General features: G+C 39.7%; 1 protein-coding gene across 2 annotated transcripts in view; it reads left to right on the top strand.

Annotated features, from left to right (window-relative positions):
- RAD54L2 (RAD54 like 2) overlaps positions 1 to 27,794 on the top strand; it is a 124,325-nt gene that overhangs the window by 11,943 nt on the left and 84,588 nt on the right. The window lies entirely within an intron of this gene.

The raw sequence follows: 27,794 nt of genomic DNA, 5'->3' as shown, positions 1-27,794 counted from the left end.
ATATGACTAAGCTTCTCTGAAGAATCTTTGTTAACACTGTGCCATTATGGGATAGCTAAAGGTAATCACATTTATTGAAATTTAACTGGGGTGTCTGGGTGGCTCAGCAGTTGGGTGTCTGCCTTCGGCTCAGGGCGTGATCCTGGAATCCTGGGATCAAGTCCCACATTGAGCTCCCTGCATGGAGCCTGCTTCTCACTCTGCCTATGTCTCTGTCTCTCTGTGTTTTTCATGAATAAATAAATAAAATCTTAAAAAAAAAAAAAGAAATTTAACTTACCGTGTGCTAGGCAATGTGCTAATTATTTTTTCATTTAATTAAAAAAATCTTATATGAAGTATACACTTCATTATTCTCATTTTATAAATTAAATGTGGGTTTAGCAAAATTAGGGAACTTCTTTAATGTTCTTTAGATAGGAAGTGGCAATGCTAGGACTCTGACCCAGACCATCTTATCTCAGAGCCCATATTCTTTTTTTAATTTTTTATTTATTTATTTTTTCAGAGCCCATATTCTTAATTGATTTACTGCTTTCCTATTCAGAACACATTTACTGCCAGTTAACTCTTTGATGTTTATTTTCACTCGTTCTTTATTGAATACCTTGTGTGAATTTATTTTTTCCTTCCCAAACCAAGTACCCTTCTGTTCTTCCTGATTTTGGTGAAGGTATGCCATTGTTCTTGGAATCATCTAGATTTTAAGCCCCAGAGTCCTATCTCTCTCTCTCTCTCTCTCTATCTTAAAGATTTTATTTCTTTATGATTTTATTTTATTTATGATTTTATTTTTCTTTAAATATTTTATTTTCTTTCTTTCTTTATTTCTCCATGCAGGGAGCCCAATGTGGGACTCAATCCCAGGATCACACCCTGGGCTGAAGGCAGGCGCCAAACCGCTGAGCCACCCAGGGATCCCCCCCCAGAGTCCTATTTAATTCCTCGTATTCCTTCCTGTGCAGAAAATTCTGTTGAATTTTCCTTGATAATGCCTTACCCTTTCTTAATTTTTTTCTGCTTTCTTTGCATTTCCCTTAACTCAAGCCCTTTAAGTCTAGTCCAGGGTTGTGACAGCTGATTTTCCTTCCTCCATTCTTCAATCTTTGCAGTTCTTCACAAAAGGATTGTCTTTCACCCATCTACCTCCAGTTAAAAGTCCTGTGGTTCCTGTAGCTGTGATTTCTAAAAACCAGTTTTCAAATAGTGTCATAATTATCTGTGGGGCTTCTTTAATGCATATAAAGTCTTTAGAATAACAGTATGACTTTGATGCTATTATTTGCAGTTTAGAGATGAGAAAACAGAGGCTTCATGAGACCGAGGCACTTATACTAGATCACTATGGGTAGGAACTTGGGAACTATGTATTTTTAATAAGGTCTTCAGATTCTGATGCCCTGAAAAGCACCAGGTTTCAGAAACACCAGGCAGCCTTCAGTTCCTTTTAGAATTCCTTCTAAAATGTCTTTGTGGTTCCATGATCCCTCCATATGTGAAATTTCTGTAGTTTTTGACTCTTGATTATGCCCATCTTGCTGATGTCTTTCCTGAATAGCATACTCCCCTGGCTGGTTCTTCCTCTGCCTCTACGACTTTATCTGCAGGCTTTCTTCTCCACTCCCTCATGGTTTGGCCTTCCTTTACTCTCCTTCCCCCTCTACACATACTCCCTGAGTCTCTTACATATTTGGGACTTCAGCTACCAGAGTATGGCAGGGACACTCAAATCTGTATCTCTGACCCCATTTCATTTTCCAGCTGTTTCTGGCATTTTATTATTTAACAACAGTATTACCTACACCATTGTTCAAGCTGGAAACCTGGGCCATCGATAAGAACTTAGAGTTAGAAGTCTGAGTTGAACTACCATTATTTAGCTGGGTATAATTGGGATAGGTCACTTAACCTCTCTAATAAACTTTAGGTTTCTTCTTTGTGAATGGGGATAACATTACCTTCCTCATGGTATTATTTTGAAGATATAATGAGAGAATGTCAATAAAATAACAATCTCATTAATATTTATGGAGCCCAGGTTGCCTGGGTGGCTCAGTGGTTGAGTGTCTGCCTTTGGCTCAGGGCATGATCGGGAGTCCTGGGATTGAGTCCCACATCGGGCTCCTGCATGGATCCTGCTTCTCCCTCTGCCTGTGTCTCTGCCTCTCTCTCTCTATGTCTCTCATGAATAAATAAATAAATAAATCTTAAAAAAAATGTATGGAGCCCTCCCTATGTACCAAGGACTGTGATGGATGCTGGGGAGATATTGGTGAGCAAGGCTGCCCTAATGGAGCTCCAGTTGGCTCCTGAAGCCTTACAGGTTTTGTGTCCTCAGTCTTTAATGTTTCCACTTTTCTCCTTTCTCACTGTCCCTGCTGTGGTTCATGGTGTCACCACCTTTTGCCCGGTGTTATGGCAGCTTCCTACTTAATCTTGCTTCCATGCAGTCACCAGAGTGTTATTTGTGTTTTTATTTTTTACTTATTTATTTTTTGAGGGAAAGGGAGAGAGAAAGCTAGAGCCCGCTCATGTATGCAAGTAGGGGGTAGGGGGAGAAGGACAGAGGAGAATCTTTCTTTTTTTTTTTTTAAGATTTATTTATTTTTTTATTCATGAGAGACAGAGAGAGAGGCAGAGACATAGGCAGAAGGGTAAGCAGGCTTCTCACAGGGAGCCCGATGTGGGACTCGATCCTGAATCCTGGGATCACGCCATGAGCTGAAGGCAGATGCTCAACCACTGAGCCACCCAGGTGTTCTGGACAGAGGAGAATCTTAAGCAGGCTCCACACCCAGCATGGAGCCCGATGAGTCTCCTTCTCACAACCCTGAGATCATGACCTGAGCTGAAAGAAAGCAAGATTGATGCTAAACTGAGCCATCCAGGTGCCCCCGTTTCCTTCCTTCTTCTGAAATATAATTCACATATCATAAATGTCACCATTTTTAAGTCAATTCAGTGGCTCTTAGTACATTTGCAAGATTATACAACCATTACCACCATCTAATTCCAGGGCATTTCATTACTACAAAAAGAAACCCATAGGTATTAAGTCTTCACTCCCTATTTTCCCTTCCCCCTATCTCCTGGTAACTGCTAATCTACTTTCTATTTCTATGGATTTGCCTATTCTCATTTCACATAAATGGAATCAGTCAGTATGTGGCCTTCTGTGACTGGGTTGTTTCACTTAGTGTGATGTTTTCAAGGTTCATCAGCATGTGTGTCGGTACTTCGTTCCCTTTTATTGCTAAATAATATTCCATTCTGTGCATATACTATGTTTTGTTAATCCATTCATCAGTTAAACCTTTTTTTTTTAATTTTTAAAATTTATTTATGATAGTCCCACAGAGAGAGAGAGAGAGAGAGAGGCAGAGGGAGAAGCAGGCTCCATGCACTGGGAGCCCAACGTTGGGATTCGATCCTGGGTCTCCAGGATCGCGCCCTGGGCCAAAGGCAGGCACCAAACCGCTGTGCCACCCAGGGATCCCAACCTTTTTTTTTTTTTTTTTTTAAAGAAATACTGTTTATTTATTTTTAAAAGATTTTTATTTTATTTATTTATTCATAGACACACACGCAGAGAGAGAGAGAGAGAGAGAGAGAGAGAGAGGCAGAGAGGCAGAAACACAGGCAGAGGGAGAAGCAGGCTCCATGCAGTAGCCTGACATGACGCTCACAATCCCGGGTCTCCAGGATCACGCCCTGGGCTGCAGGCGGCGCTAAACGCTGCGCCACCAGGGCTCCCCTCATCAGTTGAACCTTAGTCATATGTTGTACTTACCAGATTGCTTACAGTGTATGCTTGCATATCTGTGTCAGTTGATGGGATGATCCCTAAAGGGCTCCATTTATCACTCTATGACCAGGATTCTGTGTATCTTTAGTACCTACAAGTACTGGTCAGTAGATGTTTAATCATTATTCAGTGATGAATTGTTCTATCTCCCTTTTTTAAAAAAAAATATTTTATTTATTTATTCATGAGAGACAGAGAAAGAGAGAGAAGCAGAGACACAGGCAGAGGGAAAAGCAGGCTCCATGCAGGGAACCTGATGTGGGACTTGATCCCGGGTCTCCATGATCACACCCTGGGCCAAAGGCAGCACTAAACCACTGAGCCACCCAGGCTGCCCCTCTATCTCCTTTTCTAGAAAACCTGGCACTTTTCTGCCTTTTCAGCATCCCTCAGATCCAAGCTATGATTCCTGTGTGGATAATGTCTTCTCCTTCCCTCCTCACTTGTCTAATTCTGCTGTGCTTCAGGGTTGTGTCAAGGTCAGCCTTCTCTAGAAAGCCTTCCAAGAGTATTCAAACCTGTAGCCTCTGTAGAAGATGCTATTGCTTTCTAGTCTGAACTCTGGTGCATTTGGGGTTTCTATCATTCATAAGGCACTTAATAAATATAATCTTAACTCTGTCCTTAACTGGATTGACAGTAGGTCCACCAACACTGATTCCTTTTTTGTACTCCCAATAAAAAGGTACTCTAATTATGTAATGGAATTATATCTAACATTTTACCTTAAATTGAACTATTCCTTGCAAAAGGAAAAAAAAAAGGAGCAAGAAATAATGACTTAAACAGTGAGGTAATTTCTACTCACCACTTTACTCAGTGAATGAGTACCCACAGGCAGTGTTGTTATAATTAATATGGTTGACAAAATCTATACATTTAAAGAATTCTTGACCATTGGTAGGAGAGAAATTATTTAGGTGGTGGGATGATGAGCTGATAATATTCTACCAAAAAAAGGAGAAGGAGAATGATAATGGGGAGTCATAGAGAATTGTTGACTTAAAAAGATTTGTTGGAAATGATAAGGAAGATGATAAATAGGGAAAGTCTGCAAGCTGGAATCTTCATAAAATTTTTGGACTGGTTCAAGCAACAAAACACATTAATTTCTGAATACTATAACAATTTTGGAATTATTTTCAGTGTATATTATCTCTACAGGAATACATACATGGAACTATACTGTATTTATGTGGACAATTGAAAAATTGAAAAGGCTTTTTTTTTTTTTTTTAGATTTTATTTATTTATTCATGAGAAACATACAGAGAGGCAGAGACATAGGCAGAGTGAGAAGCAGGCTCCGTGCAGGAAGCCCGATGTGGGACTCGGTCCTGGGACTCCGGGATCACACCCTGAATCAAAGGCAGACACTCAACCGCTGAGCCACCTAGGTGTCCTGAAAAGGCTTTTCAAAGGTGACTTTATTGATGATTTTTTTTCACATGCTGCTTTAGGCCTTCATGGGAGCCCTAGCTAAGATGGATCCTGTGTAGTAGGTACCTAGTGAATTTTTGTTGGCAGAATGAGAGTGTGGTCACCGGATGTGAATATGAATAGGGGCAGTCACAGCCTGAAAAATACAATACGACTAAGGATAGGGATGAGGCCAAGGTGAATTTGTTCTCTGATGGCTTGACTTTACAGAGAGAGAATACTTGTATAAAGGCAAAATGCTGATTTTACAATTATAAAGTCATATCTATTATAAAACAAAAGAATAAAGAAGATAATTTTTTTGGTAAAACTAACACCCAGAGATAAAAACAGTGCACCTTTGGGTGCACTTCCTTTGTGTTTGTGTGTTTCCTGTGCATATATAAATACTTGCATGAGTGTTACTTTATTTTTTAAATTGGGATTTAAATATTAATAAGCCTTTTGGGTACTTTTTATACAAAAGTATATTATAGGGCAGCCCGGGTGGCTCAGCGGTTTAGCGCCGCCTTCAGCCCAGGGTGTGATCTTGGAGAGCCGGGATCCAGTCCCACGTCGGGCTCCCTGCATGGAGCCTGCTTCTCGCTCTGCCTGTGTCTCTGCCTCTCTCTTTTTGTGTCTCTCATGAATAGATAAGTAAAATCTTAAAAAAAAAAAAAAGTATTATAAAAATGGTCTTGAAACTCTTTCCTGAAATTTGTTCTACTGTGTCTATGCTCTCAGATTCTTCCTGTAAAGGTTAGAAGCCTCTTTGATAGAGCCATCTGTTTCATATATTGGTAGACTTAATTTTTCATGAACCTCAACAGGTCTGTCTTGCAAACTCTGATTAGGGCAAATTGGAATTCACGCAATTGACCCAACCAGTGCTCTCAGCCTAAATTTCTCCATCAGAGAGACTTGTGACCTGGTCTCATATATCAGATGGTCTCTTCTAGACTTGTTTCTCATCTATTGACACTAGAATGGATATTTCATATTAAATGTTTTAAAAAACATTTTAGATGCTTAGAGGAAGGCTTGATTTTTTTTTCTTTTATTAAATTAAAATTAAATTGAAACCATGTACTATGATAGCATCTTAACGATTTCACATCAAGGGCATTTTGGCTAGTTTTTCTCCCTTGAAGACTCACTTCTCGCACTATTATTCCATAAGTGAAAGTAGCAAAGAGTGCCTTGTGAAGTATAAAATCATTGCATTACTTGCAAGAAATCAAATCTGTGCAATAGTAGCAGCTCAGTAAGATAGCCTATTGAAGTGAAAACTGTTTTGTTTTTCACATTTAATATGTTTAAATTTTGTATCTGCTGATATTCTTCCTTTCCCAGGTTATGTCTCTCAAGCTATCTAGCCTCTTACAAGGAATCTTGAATCTTAATGTGGGTAGAACATTTGGTTCTTACTGCTTACATAAATCTTATTTCTAGCCTAAAGGGAGAATATCTCTGTCCTGGATATTTTTCATTTAGTAAAGTAACTTTGGTGGTATCTTAACAGTTAACTTGTTAGCTTTTGCTTCACCTGATTGCTGCAGATATGAACTGATACATTTCAGTGCCCTATTTGGTTCTGTGAGTGGGCCTTTTGGTGTGGGTTATTCTTACTGTCTGTGTATTCTTCTCTTCCCTGCTGTTTTATTCACTCATTGTTTGTAGACTTGGTTTATCCAGTTTTGTCTGGATGGAATGCCTATTTTCTGGGCATAGGACCAATTTTTTACTTAACTTTTGGGTAAAACTGTACAGTAACTCAGCTGCTGTCCACAGAGATGAGCTCTCCAAAAACAGTTTTATTTGTTTAGAAACCAGATAGTACATATTATGGTAGAAGATGTTACACACACACTGGAAAGAAAAACAGGTCTCTCCCTAAGTGGAACATTGGTTGAATATATGAGAACCAACATACTACTGTATACTGGGCAGTCTCACCTACTGGAGTTTTCAAATGGGCTGGAGCTGCAATAAGGCTATAAGTTTGTAATAAGTGTAATAAGTTTCACATTGATGTAGTATTTGTTTGCATTGTGCTAGGTTATTAAATACTTATGTTGCTGGGTCATATGCTCTGTGAAACCTTACTGCACCTGATGTATAAGGTGTCATTACTCAGATGAGAAGGTAAATAATTTGCTCCAGTTAAGTGGTGCCTTTAACCTGAGTCTCTCTAATACCACTCTGTGATATACCCACTTCCTCTTCAACATTGCTGATAGTAAAAGCTGGCATATGCATGACATCTGGTCTCCAGCCTGGGCTGGTGTCTGAGGAGGAGGTGACAGCAGCACCCTAGGCATTGGTTAGAGAAACCTGGAAGAGATGCCTCATGTGTCTTTTACACTTTCACTGAGACTTGAAGAACAGTCTTCTTCCATTAGCTGTTTATCTCCTAAATAGTTCTCAGTTCTGGCCTTTCCTCTGTCTTTTTAACTGGCTCTATTTCCTGTTTTACTCCATCTTTGCATTTCTTCTAGCAGATTTTTCTCCCAGGCCATGTTTTTTGTTTTTGTTTATTTTTTAATTAAAAAAATTTTTTTTTGAACTTAAATTCAATTTGCCAACATACAGTAAAACATCCAGGGCTCATTATATCATGTGCCCTCCTTAATGCCCATCACCCAGTTACCCCCCCCCACCTACCTCCCCCTCTGCAACCCTTTGTTTCTTTCCCAGAGTTAGGACTCTCATGATTTGTCTTCCGCTCTAATTTTTTCTCACCCAGTTTCCCCTCTTTCCCTTATGGTCACTTTCACTATTTCTTATATTCTACATATGAGTGAAACCATATGATAATTGTCTTTCTCCAGTTGACTTATTTCACTCAGCATAATACCATCCAGTTCCATCCATGTCAATGGTAGGTCCTATCTGATGGCTGAGTAATATTCCATTGTGTATATATGTATATAAACACACCATATCTTCTTTATCCATTCATCTGTCGAAGGACATCTCAGCTCTTTCCACAGTTTGGCAATTGTGCACATTGCTGCTATGAACATTGGGGTGCAGGTGTCCTGTCATTTTACTGCATCTGTATCTTTGGGGTAAATAAATACCCAGTTATGCAATTGCTGGGTTGTAGGGTAGCTCTATTTTTAACTTCTTGAGGAACTTCCACACTGTTTTCCAGAGTTGTTGCACCAGTTTGCATTCCCACCAACAGTGTAAGAGGGTTCCCCTTTCTCCGCATCCTCATCAAAATTTGTTGGTTTCTGTTTTGTTAATTTTAGCCATTCTCACTGGTGTAAAGTGGTATCACATTGTTTTTATTCGTATTTCCTTGATGACAAGTGATGTGGAGCATTTTTTTCATGTGGTTATTGTGTGTTGGTCTTCTTTGGAGAAATATCTCTTCATGTCTTCTGCCCATTTCTTGACTAGATTGTTTGGCTTTTTGGGTGTTGAGTTTGATAAGTTCTTTATAGATCTTGGTTACTAGCCCTTTATCTGATATGTCATTTGCAAATATCTTCTCCCATTCTGTAGGTTGCCTTTCAGTTTTGTCAACGGTTTCCTCTGCTGTGCAGAAGGTTTTTATCTTTTAAAAAAAATATTTATTTATTCATGAGAGGCACAGAGAGAGAGAGAGGCAGAGACATAGGCAGAAGAAGAAGCAGGCACCTCACAGGGAGCCCAATGTAGGACTCGATCCCAGATCCTGGGATCACACCCTGAGCCGAAGGTAGATGCTCAGCCACTGAGCCACCTAGGGATCCTAGGTTTTTATCTTGATGAAGTCCCAATAGTTCATTATTGCTTTTGTTTCCCTTGCTTTTATAGATGTGTCTTGCAAGAAGTTGCTGTGGGCAAGTTCAAAAAGGTTGTTGCCTGTGTTTTGCTCTAGGATTTTGGTGGATTCCTGTCTCATTTTTAGATCTTTCATCCATTTTGAGTTTAGCTTTGTGTATGGTGTAAGAGAATGGTCTAGTTTCATTCTGCATGTGGCTGTCCAATTTTCCCAACACCACTTATTGAAGAGACTGGTTTTTTTTTGTTTTGTTTTGTTTATTTTTTTTTAACGATTTTATTTATCTATTCATGAGAGAGACAGAGAGAGAGGCAGAGACATAGGTAGAGGGAGAAGCAGGCTCCCCGAGAGGATCCTGATGTGGGACTCAATCCCAGGACCTGGGGATCATGCCCTGAGCAAAAGGCAGATGCTCAACCACTGAGCCACCCAGACGTCCTGAGACTATTTTTGCATTGGTTATTTTTTCCTGCTTTGTTGAGGATTAATTGACCATAGAGTTGAGGGTCCATTTCTGGATTCTCTATTCTGTTCCATTGATCTGTGTGTCTGTTTTTGTGCCAATAGCATGCTGTCTTGATGATTACAGCTTTATAACACAGCTTGAAGTCAGGCATTGTGATGCCCCCAGCTTTGGTTTTTCAACATTCCTCTGGCTATTTGGGGTCTCTTCTGGTTCCATATAAATTTTAGGATTTTTTGTCCTAACTCTGTCAAGGAAGTCCATGGTAATTTGATAGGGATTGCATTGAATGTGTAAATTTTTCTGAGTAGCATAGACATTTTCATAATACTTATTCTTCCAATCCATATATATGGAATATTTTCCCATATTTTTGTGTCTTCCTCAATTTCTTTGATAAGTGTTCTGTAGTTTTTAGAGTATAGATCTAGGCCATGTTTTGAACTTAGAGTATGCTAAATACTGAGCTGAGTGGACCTCTACTGCTACTTAGTATTCTTTGTTGACTAGAACCCCAGGAACCAAACCAATACTGGCTTTGGTTTTATATGGTATTTGAGCTTTTCAAGTACTGGTTCTCCATCATCACTTCTATTCATTCTCTGAAGCTTCATAGAAGAGCTTGATCCAAGATTGCAGAGCCTCTTTATGTCAGAGTACAGAGAAGGTGCATTTTTATTTTATTTTATTTTTATTATTTTTCAAAAGATTTTATTTATTTATTAGAGAGTGTGCATGTAAGTGTGCACGTGGGGAGAAGTGGCAGGAGAGGGACAAGCAGATTCCATGCTGAGTGCAGAGTCTGTTGGGGGGCTCTACCCAATGACCCCAACATCATGACCTGAGCTGAAATCAAAAGTCAGATGCCTAAACCTACTGAGCTACCCAAGCACCTCCCAGAGAATTTTAGTAAAAGAACCTCTTGGTTTGTAAAGTCATGGTCTCTATACCTTCCTTCTACCTTCTACCACCCACCCCCCATCAGCCTCAGTGTGTTTATCAAAAATCACAAGGGTCACCAGTTAGAATGTAGTAGTACCATAGTATTTGCTTTATCATTTTGCTGAGAACGGTTTATTCCTTTTTAACTCTTTTCCATGTGTAAGCATTTGGTAGTACATTTAGTGAGTTTTAACTGATTGTTAAGTCTGCAGATAATGGAAGTATTGACTTTCCCTGACACTGGAAAACGCCCAGGTATGGGAGGATTAGTTACTAGGTGGTAGAGTATCAGCTTGTCCTCCACGATCATAATCCCTTTCCTTTCACTAATGTTCCTCTCAGTTCCCTAATTATACTGTGGTTATTTTAGAATCTTCCTTAAAAATTGATTACAACAGCCCCCCCCCCCCCCCCCGACCTTTACCTGTGGGAGATATGTTTCAAGAGCCCCAGTGGGGGCCTGAAGCTGCAGATAGTACCAAACCCTGTATATATTGTGTTTTCTTCTACATACATACCTACAATAAAATTGGATTTTATAAATTAGATACGGTAAGAGATTAACAATAAAAATGATAGAGCAGGGATCCCTGGGTGGCGCAGCGGTTTGGAGCCTGCCTTTGGCCCAGGGCGCGATCCTGGAGACCCAGGATCGAATCCCACGTCGGGCTCCCGGTGCATGGAGCCTGCTTCTCCCTCTGCCTGTGTCTCTGCCTCTCTCTCTCTCTCTCTCTCTCTCTCTGTGTGTGACTATCATAAATAAATAAAAATTTAAAAAAAATGATAGAGCAATTATAACAATATACTGTAATAAAAATTATGTTAATGTGGTCACTTTTCTCTCAAAATATCTTTCTGTATTGTACTCACCCTTCATGTGATGATGTGAGATGATAAAATGCCTGTGTGATGAGATGAAGTGAGGTGGATGACTTAGGCATCATGACGTAGTGTTAGGTTACCAGTGATCTTCTGATGATAGATCAGAAGGAAGACCATCTCAGATAAGGGAAGGATCACTGTACTTTCTGTCAAGTTTAGAGGCAGCCTAGAGGAAACACTTTTTGGAAAGCAGACTTAAATAACTGATTCAGCTATTGATGTGTTTTTCGGGGTTTTGAGTCAGCTGGTGGTAATGTCTTTATCCTGGTGTTAATGTGTTGTATAGATAAATCTTCTCAAGTCTTTGAAGCTGCTGCCAGGGCTTGGTAAAGACCCAGGAAATCTACAGTCCAGGAGTATCCTTTCCAAAGAATGAAAGAATTTGTCTCTCTGACTTACATAGGAAAACACATGCCTACTGTGGACCAGTTAGTAAAATACAGTAGACTTGGAATCCTACGTTATATATAAATGAAGATGTGAAGTTTGTTATCTAGGACACCTAACCAAATATAAACAGAGCAAGGAGTTAGAAATGGGCTAGATATGAGGCATAAGGGGTGCTCTTGGAGTATAAGGAGTGCTCTTGGAGTCTTCCTTTTTCAGGCACCTGGCTGGCTCAGTTGGTAGAACATGAGCATGAGCATGTATCTCTTGATCTCAGGGTATTGAATTCAAGCCCCATGTTGGACATGGAGCCCACTTAAAATAAAAACAAACTAACAAACACACGTGGAGTTTTCTTTTCCTTTAACCCTCTAAAGAAGAGGCTAATTAATATTCTTAGGTTTTAGTACACCATGGATATTGGCTTCTTCTCTAAACCAGAGATAGCCTATTGAAGAAACTAGCCTAGATGCTGTCCTGTTTAATTGGCAAGTATGGTCTTCCTTCACAGTGTGTTTATGTTAATCAAATGTTGATTCTTATTACTTAAAAAAAATCTATACATATTAATACAGTTGGAACTAATGTGAGAATTTTGTGAAACTTAGCATGCCTATGGAAGGAAACTCAGCAGATCATATTGCCAGTAGTGTGTGTCCCCAAGTCACTGACAAAGGTGATTGAGGGTTGGGTTACCAGCTGGAATGATGTGATGAACCTCCACTTATCCAAGTTTCCATCATAAGAGCTGAAACTGATTTTTTAAAGGATTTTATTTTTATTATTTATTTTATTATTATTTTCGGGTGGGGGTGGGAAGGAGCAGAGGGAGAGGGAGAAGCAGATTCCACACTGAGCACAGAGCTCGACTCAGGTTCGATCCTATGACTCTGAAATCATGATCTGAGCCAAAGTTTGTTGCTCAAATGACTGGGCCACCCAGGTGCTCCAGAACTGCTTTTTTTGAAACTAATTTTTAATGCTGAAAAATGACTTTTAGGGATGGCTGCCTCTCAGAACTTTTATTTATTATTTTGGGTGGTGGTTAATTATTGTTCATTTCATTTATTTCAAACATTTAGAAAAGTAATCAGAATAATATAACCAAAAATACTTATGACCCTCCAGCTTTGTCATATCTCAATATTATATCATAATTCTGTTTCAGATATTCATACTTAAAAAAAACAAACCAGAGTGAAGATATTTAATTTCTTAGTCACATTTACTTCCTTACCCCCAGAAGTAACACTCTGCTGAATTATATATTATTCCCATGCATGTTTTCCTTCTTTTACTGCATGTATGTTTTCTTGACAATAATTAGATGTTTTGTATATTTTAAAACTTTATATAAATGGATATTATCTTGTATTTAATTTTCTGTAACTTTCTTTTTCACTTAATATTATGTTATTGAAGTTTATCCATATTGATTTATGTTATATTCTGGTTCATTTATTTTTAAGTTATGTTATAATATTCCATTAGGTGAGAGGACAACAATTGTGCATTTTCTTATTAATGAATGATGAATGATTGCTTCCCCCCCCCCCGCCCACTGATCCTTACAATGATACATGTAGATTGCAAATTTCCTTGTATACCTGTTCTAGAATTTTTTAAGAGCAAAATTTATGATTCATAGGGCTGGGAATCTTTAACCTTGCTAGATATTTCCAATTATTCAAATGTGTGTGAAATGGTTTTTGGTCATTTGAGTTTTCTCTTCGAAGAGTTACCTAGTTGTATCTTTTATTTTCTTACAGGTTTTTAAGAGTTTCTCGTATATTGTGGATACTAATCCTTTTACTGGTCCTATGCTTGCAGATATCCCCCAGACTGTTGCTTATCTTTGCTTTGTTTATATTTTCATTTTTGATGTAGTGAAATTTATTGATCTTTCCCTTTATATTACATATTTTGTGCCTTGGGATTTTGATTAGAAGCGCGTGGAGTTTTTAGAGAAAGTTGACATTTTGTAATAGTGTCCATCTTAGAACATGTCAAATCTTTCTGATTATTTAGGTCTGTTTAAGTGAAGCATTACACTTTTTGCCACAAAAGTCTTACATATCTTTCCCTAGATTTATTGCCAGATAATTTATGGTCATTATTACTCTTGTAGGTATTATTTTTAACATTATACTTTCTAAATGAGTGTTGACTGCATATAGAAATAAGATAGATCTGAGGTGCCTTGGTGGCCCAGTCGGTTAAGTGTCTGCCTTCAGCTCAGGTCATGTTCCTGGAGCCCTGGGATTGAGCCCTGCATTGAGCTCCCTGTTCAAAGGGAGTTGGCTTGTCCCTCTCCTTCTGCCTCTCCCCCTGCTTGTGTTTTTTTTTTCTCTCTCTCTCTCAAATAAATACAAATAAAAAAAATATTTTTAAAAGATAGACCTTTCCATATTGTTCTTTCATCTAATTGCCTTACTAAACTTTTCTGTATTTCTTTCTTTCTTTTTTTTTTTTTAAAGATTTTATTTATTTATTCATGATAGACATAGAGAGAGAGAGAGAGAGGTAGAGACACAGGCAGAGGGAGAAGCAGGCTCCGTGCTGGAAGCCCGACATGGGACTCGATCCCGGGACTCCAGGATTGTGCCCTGGGCCAAAGGCATGCGCTAAACCACTGAGCCACCCAGGGATCCCCACTTTTCTGTATTTCTAATACTAGTTTACCTGTAGATTTTCTATGTTGAAATAATAGGATCCTCTATTGTTGACAATTTTCTTTCTTTTTTTCAATCTCTATGCTTTTGTGTGTGTGTCTTACTTGTTAGAATCTCTAACAACTCTGGGGTGCCTGGGTGGCTCAGTTGATTGAACATCTGACTCTTATTTTAGCTCAGGTCCTGAGCTCATGGGTCTGGGATTGAGTCCTATGTTGGGCTCTGTGCTCAGTGGGAATCTCCTTGGGTATTCTCTCCCTCTGCCCCTTCTCCTGCTTGCGCTCACTCTTTCTCTCTCTAAAGTAAATAAATATTTTAAAAAAGAATAAAAAAAAAGAATCATAGAAATATTGGTAGCATGCATTTGTATCTTATTCCTGAATTTATAGTGTATGCCCCAGTGTCTCATACTAAATGTGTTATATGAACGATTTTTTTTTTTTAATTTTTATTTATTTATGATAGTCACACAGAGAGAGAGAGGCAGAGACATAGGCAGAGGGAGAAGCAGGCTCCATGCACCGGGAGCCGGATGTGGGATTCGATCCCGGGTCTCCAGGATCGCGCCCTGGGCCAAAGGCAGGCGCCAAACCGCTGCGCCACCCAGGGATCCCCTTGTTTTTTTTTTGAAACTGATTTTTAATGCTGAGAAATGACTTTTCGGGATGGCTGTCTGTCAGAATTTTTATTTATTATTTTGGGTGGTGGATTTTGGTAGATTCCTTTTATCCAGTCAAAGAAGTTTTCATCTAGTTTGTGAAGAGTTTGTTTGCTTTTGTCATCATGCATGGGTTTTAAAGGTTTTTTTTTTTTTTTTAAAGATTTCATTTATCCAGTCATGAGAGACAGGCACAGACACAGGCAGAGGGAGAAGTAGGCTCCCTGTAAGGAGCCCAATATGGGACTCAATCCTGGATCCTGGGATCATATCCTGAGCCAAAGGCAGACACCCAACCGCAGAGCCACCCAGGCATCCTGGTTTTAAAGTTTTTTCTGCCTCTTTTCAGATAGTATGTAGTTTATCTCCTTTAATCTGGTAGTTTTATTATCAGAAGTTTTTAGGAAACTAAAACTTTTGTTTGATTAATTGCTTATGTGTTTGTAATTTGGGGTTGTATGCTCATCTTCAGTAATGTTTTATCTATGGGACTCATACGTGGCGCAGGTTGAGGTATGTCCCAGGGATGTGTTACATTTACTTCTTGGCAACTCGTATCTATCACTTGCCTGGCACCACTTTGGTTTAGTGGTTTTGTTGTTGTTAAAGATTCATTCATTTATTTATTTGAGCAGGAAGGGCTGAGGGAGAGGGGGCAAAGAAAGAATCTCAAGCATACTCCACGCAGAGCTCAGAGTCCAGTGTGGGGCTCCATCTTACGGCCCTGAGCTGAAAGCAGGAGTTGGACACTTAACTGACTGTGCCACCCAGGTCGCCCCCCCACCTTTTTTTTAAGTAGGTTTCATGCCCAGTATGGAGCCCAATGTGGGGCTTAAACTCATGACCGTGAGATCAAGACTTGACCTGAGATCAGGAGTCAGATGCTTAGCTGACTGAGCCACCCAGGTGCTCCTGGACCATTTTAGTATTGATTAATTTCTTGGACCATGTAGATTGAATATTTTTTATCCTTCCTCCAAACTAGGTTGACATAAGCTTTTATGTTGTCTTCTCTATTGGTGGTTAGATTTTTTTCTACACCACTCTTTTCTGAGAGCATAGCTCTTTTTTTCTTTTTTTAAGGAATTTATTTATTTATTCATGACACACACACACACACACACACACACACACACACACAGGCAGAGACAACACAGGCAGAGGGAGAAGCAGGCTCCATGTAAGGAGCCTGATGTGGGACTCGATCCTGGGACTCCAGGATCATGCCCTGGGCCGAAGGCAGGCCCTAAACCACTGAGCCACCCAGGAGTTCTGAGAGTATACCTCTTTAAGTTCCTGTCTTTATGTAGAGGTTGCAGCTTTTCAACCTTTTCTTTCCTTTTCAGCTTCATTGAACCCCAAGGGATTATTTCTTATCTGACCTACACCTACCCAGAAGATTGGTACCCTCCTCTTCTCCTAGGACTGCCATAGGGTCAGCAAGAGTATTTGTATTTGCAGTTTGCCTTTAATTCTTGGTCCTTGGTCTATTCAAATTTTTTTGTGTGTGTGTGCAAAAACAGATGTGATTTAAAATGGATGTGTATTATACATAACTTTATCCATATTTCTAGGTGTTTTGCAGCAAGAGTATTTACAAGGTCTCCTGTCTGCCAAGGTACAAAGCAGAAGCAGGAAGCCCTTATCCAAATTGTTAGATGGACTTTGTTCATTGTGGTGCTGTGTTGTTGGTTTCTACTAGAAAGCTCTAGAGCTGTTAACCTGGTATCATCTTCTGGTACTGTCCTACCTTCATGACTCTTGCATAACCAATATTCAAGTACTTACTCGCAGATAATAATTTTATAGGCTTTGGGGCAAAAGTGTAATCCATAGGGAAGCTGTAAAATAGCACACTTAATCTTGGTTTTTACTAAATCTGAAATTTGAAATGGAATATATCATAGTTCGTGATCAAGATAACTCCGCACTAAAGGCATTTGTAAAATGATACAGGTTCTTTCCATACTTTTATGTTAGTGGCAGTTTTGAGCCCAAGCTCAAAATATGTATTATTATAATTTCAGTACTTTATTTATTGTAAAGAGTAACTTCAGTTTGTATAATACTAACATCTAGTTCAGAATATACAGAGGCACCCAAGTGGCTCAGTCAGTTAGGTGTCCAACTCTTGATTTTGACTCCGGGTCATGAGATCCAGCCCTGTGTAGTTGGCTCCATGTTCATCAGAGTCTGCTCAAGATTCTCTCCCTCTGGGATCCCTGGGTGGCGCAGCGGTTTGGCGCCTGCCTTTGGCCCAGGGCACGATCCTGGAGACCCGGGATCGAATCCCACGTCGGGCTCCCAGTGCATGGAGCCTGCTTCTCCCTCTGCCTGTGTCTCTGCCTCTCTCTCTCTCTCTCTCTCTGTGACTATCATAAATAAATAAAAATTAAAAAAAAAAAAGATTCTCTCCCTTTGCTTGTACATGCATACGAGCGTGCTCTTTCTCAAATAAATCTTATATATATATATATACACACATACACACACACATATACATATGTATATATATACATAGCTGTATATGTATATACACACAGACACACATATATGTATACACACACACCCATATATATAGAGGCCTGCCTAGTATGTCATATCCAAACTGGTGCAAAAATAATTAATGATAACAACTTCATTAAGAACAACACTATCCGGCAGCTCCGGTGGCTCAGCGGTTTAGCACCCCCTTCAGCCCAGGGGTGATCTTGGAGACCTGGGATCGAGTCCCTCCTCAGGCTCCCTGCAAGGAGCCTGCTTCTCCCTATGCCTGTCTCTCTCTCTCTCTCTCTCTCTCTACTCTCTATGTCTCTCATGAATAAATAAAATCTTTTTTTTTTTTGAATAAATAAAATCTTAAAAAATAAAACACTATCTTAAAATGGGACATTTGGCATGTGATGAGGCTTACTTGTCCGAACTGTTTGCTATGGGAGCCACTGTTTTTTTTTTTTTTTAAGATTTTATTTATTTATTCATAGAGACACAGCTAGAGAGAGAGAGGGAGAGACACAGACAGAGGGAGAAGCAGGCACCATGCAGCGAGCCCGGTGTGGGACTCTATCCTGGGTCTCCAGGATCACGCCCTGGGCTGCAGGCGGCGCTAAACCGCTGTGCCACCGGGGCTGCCTTTTTTTTTTTTTTAATCTTTATTTAATAGGATTAGGAGATTCTGGAACTACCTGTGACAGTAGTAGTTTAGTAGTTTCTCAGTTAGCTTGGCAGAGTGGCAGCCTCTAGCCCTGCATTTCTAACTATGCCAGAGCCATCATTGACTTAGCTGGGTTTTTTGTTTAGCTTCACTGTGATGTAACAGTGAGTCACACTCATTCTTGCATGCTGTGGTGAGCAGGAGGAAGAATTACCTCCTCATCTTGTCCTTTTTCTGTCACTCTTTTTCTCCTTTTTGTACATTTTTATTTGGGCCATGGTGCTGGGGCAATGTCCATTTGAGAACAAGCCACAAGAACAAGTAGTAATAACTAATTGTTGAGTAAATGATCAGAAGATTGGAACTTCCTTAATCTCACCCAAACACAGGCCTGGAGTCTCTGCCCTTGAGATTTGGCAGTTGTCTCTAGGTGTTCCACTTTTATTCTTCACTCTCAGTCAACTAGATTATTCTAGGATGGTGGTTGCCAACAGTTGTAGGTCGGCATAGTAAGTGGTGATGTGGCAGAGGCTTGTGGTTTAATTCCAGGGCAGCCTCACCTGGTTTGAGAGAAACCATGTGGGTCTGGACTGTACCCTTAACTGCATGAGGGTGAATGAATATCTTGGGCACCAGGGATCAAATAAGAGAGTGTGAATGTATTTAGGGCAAATGTTTAGTATAATTAGGGGGAAAATGCATTGTAAATTTCCTAGTGGGACAAAAATATCATTTTCCATTTTTGTATTAGGGATATCATTTTATTTTATTATTTTTAAAAAATTTTTATTTATTCATGAGACACACAGAGAGAGAGAGGCAGAAACATAGGCAGAGGAAGAAGCAGGCTCCATGCAGGGAGCTCAATGTGGGACTTAATCCTGGGACTCTGGGATCACGCCCTGAGCCAAAGGCAGACGCTCAACTGCTAAGCCACCCAGGCGTCCCATGGGACATCATTTTAAATTAAGACTAGATTTGACTTGGAATTTGTTATTTACTCAAATGCTACAGATTTCTTTGGTGTCCCAAAATGACATTGATTCTTTCTGTTTTGGAGTCAGATAGCCTTATAGCTTCTTACTCTGCATCATTCTTTGAGGCATATATTTGTATTATTCCCACAATGCCTAGCATAGTGTCTTTTTATATCATACCTAGGTTTTGGACTGAATTCATCACTAACCTTTCTGCCTTTTCCTTTGACCATTCTTTCTACAAAATAACTGTCAGTTACTTTTTTCTTTAAAGTATTTACTCAGACTTTTTGTTCATCTCAATCTGTGCCCTTTGTCCCCTCTACCAAGACAGTATCATGGCCATAAGATTCTTGTGTGAATTATCTTGGTTTCTGTACATCCTATATGGTGCAATGAAGTTATGGCTTGTCTTCATGGAATAAGCATCTTTATCTGAAGAGGGATGAGAGGTACCTGGTTTGGTGTGTGCATCTACTACACAAGCCATGTTCCAGTCTTTGAGAGATGGTCAACATCTGTTATTTTGTGTTTATAGAGATGAGGTTTTCCTGCAGGTCCTCTTCTTTTTTTCTTTCTTAAGATTTTATTTATTTGAGAGAGTGAATGCACATGAGAGAGAATATGAGTGGAGGAGAGGTGCAGAGGGAGAGGCCGACTCCCCACTGAGCAGAGAGCCAGACTCTGGGGCTTCATCCCAGGACCCTGGGATCATGACCTGAGCCAAAAGCAGATGCTTAACCCACTGAGCCACCAAGGCACCCCCTGCAGGTCCTCTTCTTACTTACAAATCTGAAGCCTGAGTTTTGTCCAGACTCCATATGCTTTTCCCCAAAGAAGAGAGAAGTTTGAAAGAAGCAGGTTTTTTTTTTCTACTTCACTGTATTGGCTTTAGGTCAAGTGTACACTCTTTTTTCCACTTAGTTTTGCTAATGTTCAGATATCACTGTTTTCATCAATACTCATGACCAGAGAGAGACATAGGGCAAGTGTACTAAAGTAAGTGGTTCAGTGGTATGAATTTTAAGCTCCTTATTTCTGTAATGCTGAAGTGCATGCATGCACATGCATCTGTGTGTGTGTGTGTGTGTATGTGTGTGTAGGAGCCTAAGAACTGAACACAGGTTCAGTAACCTTGGCCATAAGTAACAGTGAAACATGTAATCTAGATAAATTACATAAGGCTCCTTAGAAGACTGTTCAGATTGGACCACATCTATACAAAGAGGGAGGGTGAGCTGGTGAGTCCAGTTTCTACCTGCCTGTGGGGTGCTATTTGTTTATGACATTGACCAGACCTAGAGCCTTCCAGAGGGAACCCAGGTGAGACTTGCCTCAGAGATGATTCCAGCTCCTGCTGGGCTCAAGAGAAGAGAGAGAGAGAGGCCTATCTCCTACCAAGAGGACATCCTGTCTGCACATGGGGATGCTGGAAGCTTAATTATAAGCCTTTTAACCCTACATTTTTGTGTCTTAAAGAAAAGGAAGTTTCATACTGATGTGTTACTAATTAACTATAGAGAATAGTCAGATAGGTAATCTTTCAATTCTGTACTTTGAAATAAGATTTTCGTACTCAAGTGTTTAAATCTTTGGAGAACTAGGAATAGATGATTTTATTCTCTTGTTAAACTGTCTTTTAGAAGATTTTTAATTTTATTGTGTATTTCTTAAATACACAAATGCTTCATGTGTAATTCCTAAAGGCATTTTCTTTTTTCTTAAAGATTTATTTATTTGAGAGAGAGAGAGAGAGAGAGAGAGAGAGAGAGAGCAAGCATGTGTATGCTTGTACACATGAGTAGGTTAAGGGGCAGAGGGAGAGAGAGGGGAAGCAGTCTCCCCCCTGAGCGGAGAGCCCAGACAGGGGGCTCAGTCTCAGGACCCTGAGATCATGACCTGTACTAAAATTAAGAGTTGGATGCTTAATGGACCGAGCTACCCAGCACCGCCCCCCACCCCAAAGACATTTTCTAATATAACCGCAAAACAAGTCTCAAAATCCAGAAACATGATATTGATACAATACTATTGTATAACCCATAGTTCATTTCAGTTGCTTCAACTGTTGTCCTCAGGACTGGCTTTTATAGCTATTTTCTTCTCCAGGTCCAAGATCTAATCCAGGATCCCACATTGCATTTAGTCTCCTTTAATCTGAAACAATTTTTCAAGAATTATTTTACATATATGGTGGGGTGTACACAGTTAGCCCCAGTATTCTTACCTTCTAGTTCACATTCTAATCCTGACTTCCTCATGGCATTCTAGAGAAAGGTGCTGCCACTTTGAGAAGAAAGGGGTTGTGTTTGAATAGGACTCATTTTTATTCTTCCACGTTTGGCAGCTGCTAATAGATTTGGCAGTGTAAGAGGGTGTTTTGTTGGCTAAGGGAAGTATCTAATAGACAAGTAATGGTTAGACTCTATGTATTTTGAACTGCTTAAATTACTAATGATCCTTATTGGTTCTGTGAGTTTTCTCCTCATAATCAGTTTTTATCATCCATTAGAAATACAGAAAAGAATGCATCTGAAACAGATTTGACTGATCTGTGGTTCTTTTCCTTTTTTGTGATTTGAGAGGTGAACCTAATACGGATTTTCATTTTTAATCTCTGTACCACTTAATAATCTAAGTCCACCAGAAATGTGACATTTAATAGTTTAAAGGTGCAGATTACCTCTTGCATTGAAGTAAATATACAATTTATTTTTGTACATGGGAAGTCAAGAAACAGTGGATCTTCAGACTTTCTGCACTTTTCAGATATAATTTTTTTTCTGTGATTTGTCACTTAAATCCTTGTGGCACTGGGATGTTTTCCAGTACCAGTAACCAATTCTCTGATTCTCCAGATACCGAGCAGGGATCCAACAATTCATTTCTGACACTATCTCGATTTAGCAGAGACCCTAAGGCTAAGGACGAAGTCCTGCAAGACTTGCCCCTACTTCAGATGCCAGCTGCAAGTCCTTGATTACCCATACTTCTGACTGACCGTAAATCAAGAGTTCCATGACTCTCTCCTTTGGCTCAGTAATTTTTTTTTCTTTTTTAAAGATTTTATTTATATGTTCATGAGAGACACAGAGAGAGAGGCAGAGACATAGAGGGAGAAGCAGTCTCCTTGCAGGGAGCCTGATGCAGGACTTGATCCCAGCACCGGGATCACGTCCCGAGCCAGTGGCAGACACTCAATCGCTGAGCCACCAGGTGTCCTTGGCTCAGTAATTTCTTTTTTTTTTAATAATAAATTTTATTTTTTATTGGTGTTCAATTTGCCAACATACAGAATAACACCCAGTTCTCATCCCGTCAAGTGCCCCCCTCAGTGCCCGTCACCCATTCACCCCCCCCCCCCGCCCTCCTCCCCTTCCACCACACCTAGTTTGTTTCCCAGAGTTAGGAGTCTTTCATGTTCTGTCTCCCTTTCTGATATTTCCTACCCATTTCTTCTCCCTTCCCTTCTATTCCCTTTCACTATTATTTATATTCACCAAATGAATGAGACCATATAACATTTGTCCTTCTCCGATTGACTCATTTCACTCAGCATAATACCCTCCAGGTCCACCCACGTTGAAGCAAATGGTGGATATTTGTCATTTCTAATGGCTGAGTAATATTCCATTGCATACATAAACCACATCTTCTTTATCCATTCATCTTTCGATGGACACCGAGGCTCCTTCCACAGTTTGGCTATTGTGGACATTGCTGCTATAAACATTGGGGTGCAGGTGTCCCGGCGTTTCATTGCATCTGTATCTTTGGGGTAAATCCCCAACAGTGCAATTGCTGGGTCATAGGGCAGGTCTATTTTTAACTCTTTGAGGAACCTCCACACAGTTTTCCAGAGTGGCTGCACCATTTCACATTCCCACCAACAGTGTAAGATGCAAAAATTCTCAACAAGATACTAGCCAATAGGATCTAACAGTACATTAAGAAAATTATTCACCATGACCAAGTAGGACTTATTCCCAGGACACAAGGCTGGTTCAACACTCGTAAAACAATCAATGTGATTCCTCATATCAGCAAGAGAAAAACCAAGAACCATATGATCCTCTCATTAGATGCAGAGAAAGCATTTGACAAAATACAGCATCCATTCCTGATCAAAACTCTTCAGAGTATAGGGAGAGAGGGAACATTCCTCAACATCTTAAAAGCCATCTACAAAAAGCCCACAGCAAATATCATTCTCAATGGGGAAGCACTGGGAGCCTTTCCCCTAAGATCAGGAACAAGAGAGGGATGTCCACTCTCACCACTGCTATTCAACATAGTACTAGAAGTGCTAGCCTCAGCAATCAGACAACAAAAAGACATTAAAGGCATTCGAATTGGCAAAGAAGAAGTCAAACTCTCCCTCTTCGCCGATGACCTGATACTCTACATAGAAAACCCAAAAGTCTCCACCCCAAGATTGCTAGAACTGATACAGCAATTTGGCAGCGTGGCAGGATACAAAATCCATGCCCAGAAGTCAGTGGCATTTCTATACACTAACAATGAGACTGAAGAAAGAGAAATTAAGGAGTCAATCCCATTTACAATTGCACCAAAAGCATAAGATACCTAGGAATAAACTTAACCAAAGAGGTAAAGGATCTATACCCTAAAAACTATGGAACACTTCTGAAAGAAATTGAGGAAGACACAAAGAGATGGAAAAATATTCCATGCTCATGGATTGGCAGAATTAATATTGTGAAAATGTCAATGTTACCCAGGGCAATTTACACGTTTAATGCAATCCCTATCAAAATACCATGGACTTTTTTCAGAGAGTTAGAACAAATTATTTTAAGATTTGTGTGGAATCAGAAAAGACCCTGAATAGCCAGGGGAATTTTATTTTATTTTATTTTATTTTATTTTATTTTATTTTATTTTATTTTATTTTATTTTATTTATTTATTTATTTGTTATTTATTTATTTATTTAAAATTTTTATTTATGATAGTCACACACACACACAGAGAGAGAGGCAGAGACATAGGCAGAGGGAGAAGCAGGCTCCATGCACCGGGAGCCCGACGTGGGATTCGATCCCGGGTCTCCAGGATCCTGCCCTGGGCCAAAGGCAAGCGCCAAACCGCTGCGCCACCCAGGGATCCAGCCAGGGGAATTTTAAAAAAGAAAATCATATCTGGGGGCATCACAATGCCAGATTTCAGGTTGTACTACAAAGCTGTGGTCATCAAGACAGTGTGGTACTGGCACAAAAACAAACACATAGATCAATGGAACAGAAAAGAGAATCCAGAAGTGGACCCTCAACTTTATGGTCAACTAATTTCGATAAAGGAGGAAAGACTATCCATTGGAAGAAAGACAGTCTCTGCAATAAATGGTGCTGGGAAAATTGGACATCCACATGCAGAAGAATGAAACTAGACCACTCTCTTGCACCATACGCAAAGATAAACTCAAAATGGCTCAGTAATTTCTAAGAATGACTCTTAGAACTCCGGAACATACTTTGATTATGTTTACCGGTTTATTTTAAAGGATGTAGCTCAGAACAGCCAAATGGAAGAAGATGCCTAGGGGATGCATTGGGCAAGGTATGGAGGAGGGGTGGCATGGAGCTCAATACCTTTTCTAGTTGTGCCATTCCCCTAGTATCTTGATGTGTTCACTGACCTCAGAAGCTCTCTGAATCTAAATGTTCAAGAGTTTTTATAGAGCTTAATCTCCAGCTCCCCATCTCCATCTTGGGAGGTTGGTGGGTAGGGCTGAAAGTGCCAACCTTCTAGACTCAATCTTTCTGATGACCAGTTCCATCATGAGGCTATCTGGGGGCCCCACCCAAGTCACTTCATTGGCACAAATTCAGGTCTGATCAAAAGGAGGCTCAGTGTAAACAGCAAAAGACACTCTTGTCACTCAGAAAATTCCAAGGATTTTGGGAGCTCTGCCAGGAACCAGGGGAAAAGACCAAAATACATTTTTGTTTTGTACCACAAGCACCATAGGGGTCTGCACCTGACTAATATTCCCATTTATTTTAGAACTGAGAGAAGCAGAGCCAGAAGAGTTTACCTATGTTGGGGCACCTGCCTGGCTGGCTTCATTGGTAGTGCATGCAACTCTTGTTCTCAAGGCCATGAGTTCAAGCCTCATGTTGGGTGTGGAACCTACTTTAAAAAAAGAAAAAAGATATTAAGAATATACCTATGTAAAAAAAAAAAAAAAAAAGAATATACCTATGTGTTTAAGGAGCTAAGCACACGGAGTGCCCAAGTCACTTGGCAAAGTCAAAGTGAAAAACTTGAGTAACCATGTAAAAACAGTCATGTTAGTATGTTGTATTTTTTCCTGTAGAATATTTTGGAAATATGAGTATATGTCATAAAATAGTAGCCCTACATTAAAACTTTTGTCTGTAATAGATGCCATTTTAGGAAAAACCATAGTATGCAACCCGTATACCATGTAGTTACAGCTATTTTAAAATGAATGACAATTGGAACTCAAAAGTGATCCATATCAACTCGGAAAATTGTGTTTATTGTTTGTATTATAGAAGGATTTATGTAGAGTTTCTGCTATAGTCTTATTTTTAAAAGCTTTGGTTTGTCGAAATGCTACTGGCTTAGAGGTTTTCAAGATTGTATCTGGTGGATAGGTTGACTAGATACAGAGAAGTCTTCACCAAAGTTGGTGCCTAATGTTTGCAGGGATCTCGTGCCTCATCCTCTGTATTCAGAGATTCAGGAAACTTACTTTCTTCTTTTTCTTTTCTTTTTTTTTTAATCACCCTCACATTATACTGATGGTTTAAAATGTTCATGTGGTGTGTGTTTGTGATTGAGAGAGAGAGGGAGAGAATTTTTCAGAGCCAGGTCCCTCTGAGGAGCAGAGCCTATATCACATAGCCTTCTCATAGCCAAAGCTGTCACTCTGCTTTAGCTTATATCTTCCCAACACAATTGTTTATCACCCTCTTTCTCCCTTTTTTTTCCAGCTGACTCCATGGAGAATAAAATGAGTTTTTAAAATTTGCTTCCCTCAGTAGCAGCCTTCTAGAGTTTTATTCCTACTTCTTCAAAATGCCTGGGACTGATCCTGCAGGGATATGCTGCTCAGTGACCTCTTGGATGAAGGACCTAAGTTAGGGAAGCTTTGGGGGCAAGCACAGGGAACCTCAGCCCTTGACCATTTTATTTATTTTTAAAAATGTTTTATTTAGGGATCCCTGGGTGGCGCAGCGGTTTGGCGCCTGCCTTTGGCCCAGGGCGCGATCCTGGAGACCCGGGATCAAATCCCACGTCGGGCTCCCGGTGCATGGAGCCTGCTTCTCCCTCTGCCTGTGGCCCTGCCTCTCTCTCTCTCTTTCTCTGTGTGACTATCTTAAATAAGTTTAAAAAAAAATGTTTTATTGGGATCCCTAGGTGGCGCAGCGGTTTGGCGCCTGCCTTTGACCCAGGGCGCCATCCGGGAGACCCTGGATCGAATCCCACATCGGGCTCCCGGTGCATGGAGCCTGCTTCTCCCTCTGCCTGTGTCTCTGCCTCTCTCTCTCTCTCTCTCTGTGACTATCATAAATTAAAAAAAAAAAAAAATTAAAAAAAAATGTTTTATTTATTTTTAAAAATGTTTTATTTATTTTTAAATATTTTATTTATTTATTCATGAGTGACAGAGAGAGAGCGAGAGAGAAAGAATGAGAAAGGCAGAGACACAGGCAGAGGGAGAAGCAGGCTCCATGTAAGGAGCCCGATGTGGGACTCGATCCTGGGACTCCAGGATCATGCCCTGAGCCAAAGGCAGGTGCTAAACCACTGAGCCACCCAGACATCCCAACCCTTGACCACTTATTTAAAGTGGCATGTGGATAGCCGAGATTCCATAGCAAAAGTAAAAATTTGACTTTGGAAATGTAATATTAACTTAAGTCACTGGGAAAGTTTGCCCTTGATGGTTAATTATATTTATAAAATAACCCATGTGTATCATTAATATATTAGATTAATCTTGTACTTTTTGTTTGAATACAGAATGGAGCTGTTTAAATATTTATGTTATTCATCTAATGTGGTTCTGTTTGTTACATTTTTTAAAAAATGCCAATTTTTCTTTATGATACCTGAAAATAGGGACTCTAAGACCATAGATCTCAAACACTTTGTTCTTAAATCCTTTTATACTTTAAAAATTATTGAAGATCCCAAAAAGCTTTTGTTTATATGGGTTATAATGGTCAATGTTTACTGTGTTAGAAACTAAAACAAAAATATCAATTTCTTTAAAAAAATTATAAACTCATTATTTGTTAAAACATATGTATATATATATATATATATATATATATATATATATATATTTTTTTTTTTTTTTTTTTTTTTGGCTCCAAGAGAGGTGACTCAGTTTATTATTCTCAACCTAACTCCATCTTTCCCACTTGAGGCTCCAACATTATACACAGCTGCCACCTCCATAACAGCTAAGCCCCAGGGAGGTAAAGAGGGTAAACCACAAAGTCTGAAAGCCTGAGAAAAGCCAAGGTTATACAGCTCTCAAAAAAGGAAACCAACTGCAAGAAGGGTTCAGTGGACACAGTTTGTGTAAGGTGGGCAATACTCCCTTGACCTGGCCAAGTGCAATAAATTCTTGGGCTCAATCATCGTTCAAGGTTGAGGCCA

This window comes from Vulpes vulpes, chromosome 9 (assembly GCF_048418805.1).
Source record: "Vulpes vulpes isolate BD-2025 chromosome 9, VulVul3, whole genome shotgun sequence".
Taxonomy (NCBI): domain Eukaryota; kingdom Metazoa; phylum Chordata; class Mammalia; order Carnivora; family Canidae; genus Vulpes; species Vulpes vulpes.
Note: the sequence above shows the minus strand (reverse complement) of the source record. Positions and strands in the feature narration are given on the sequence as shown.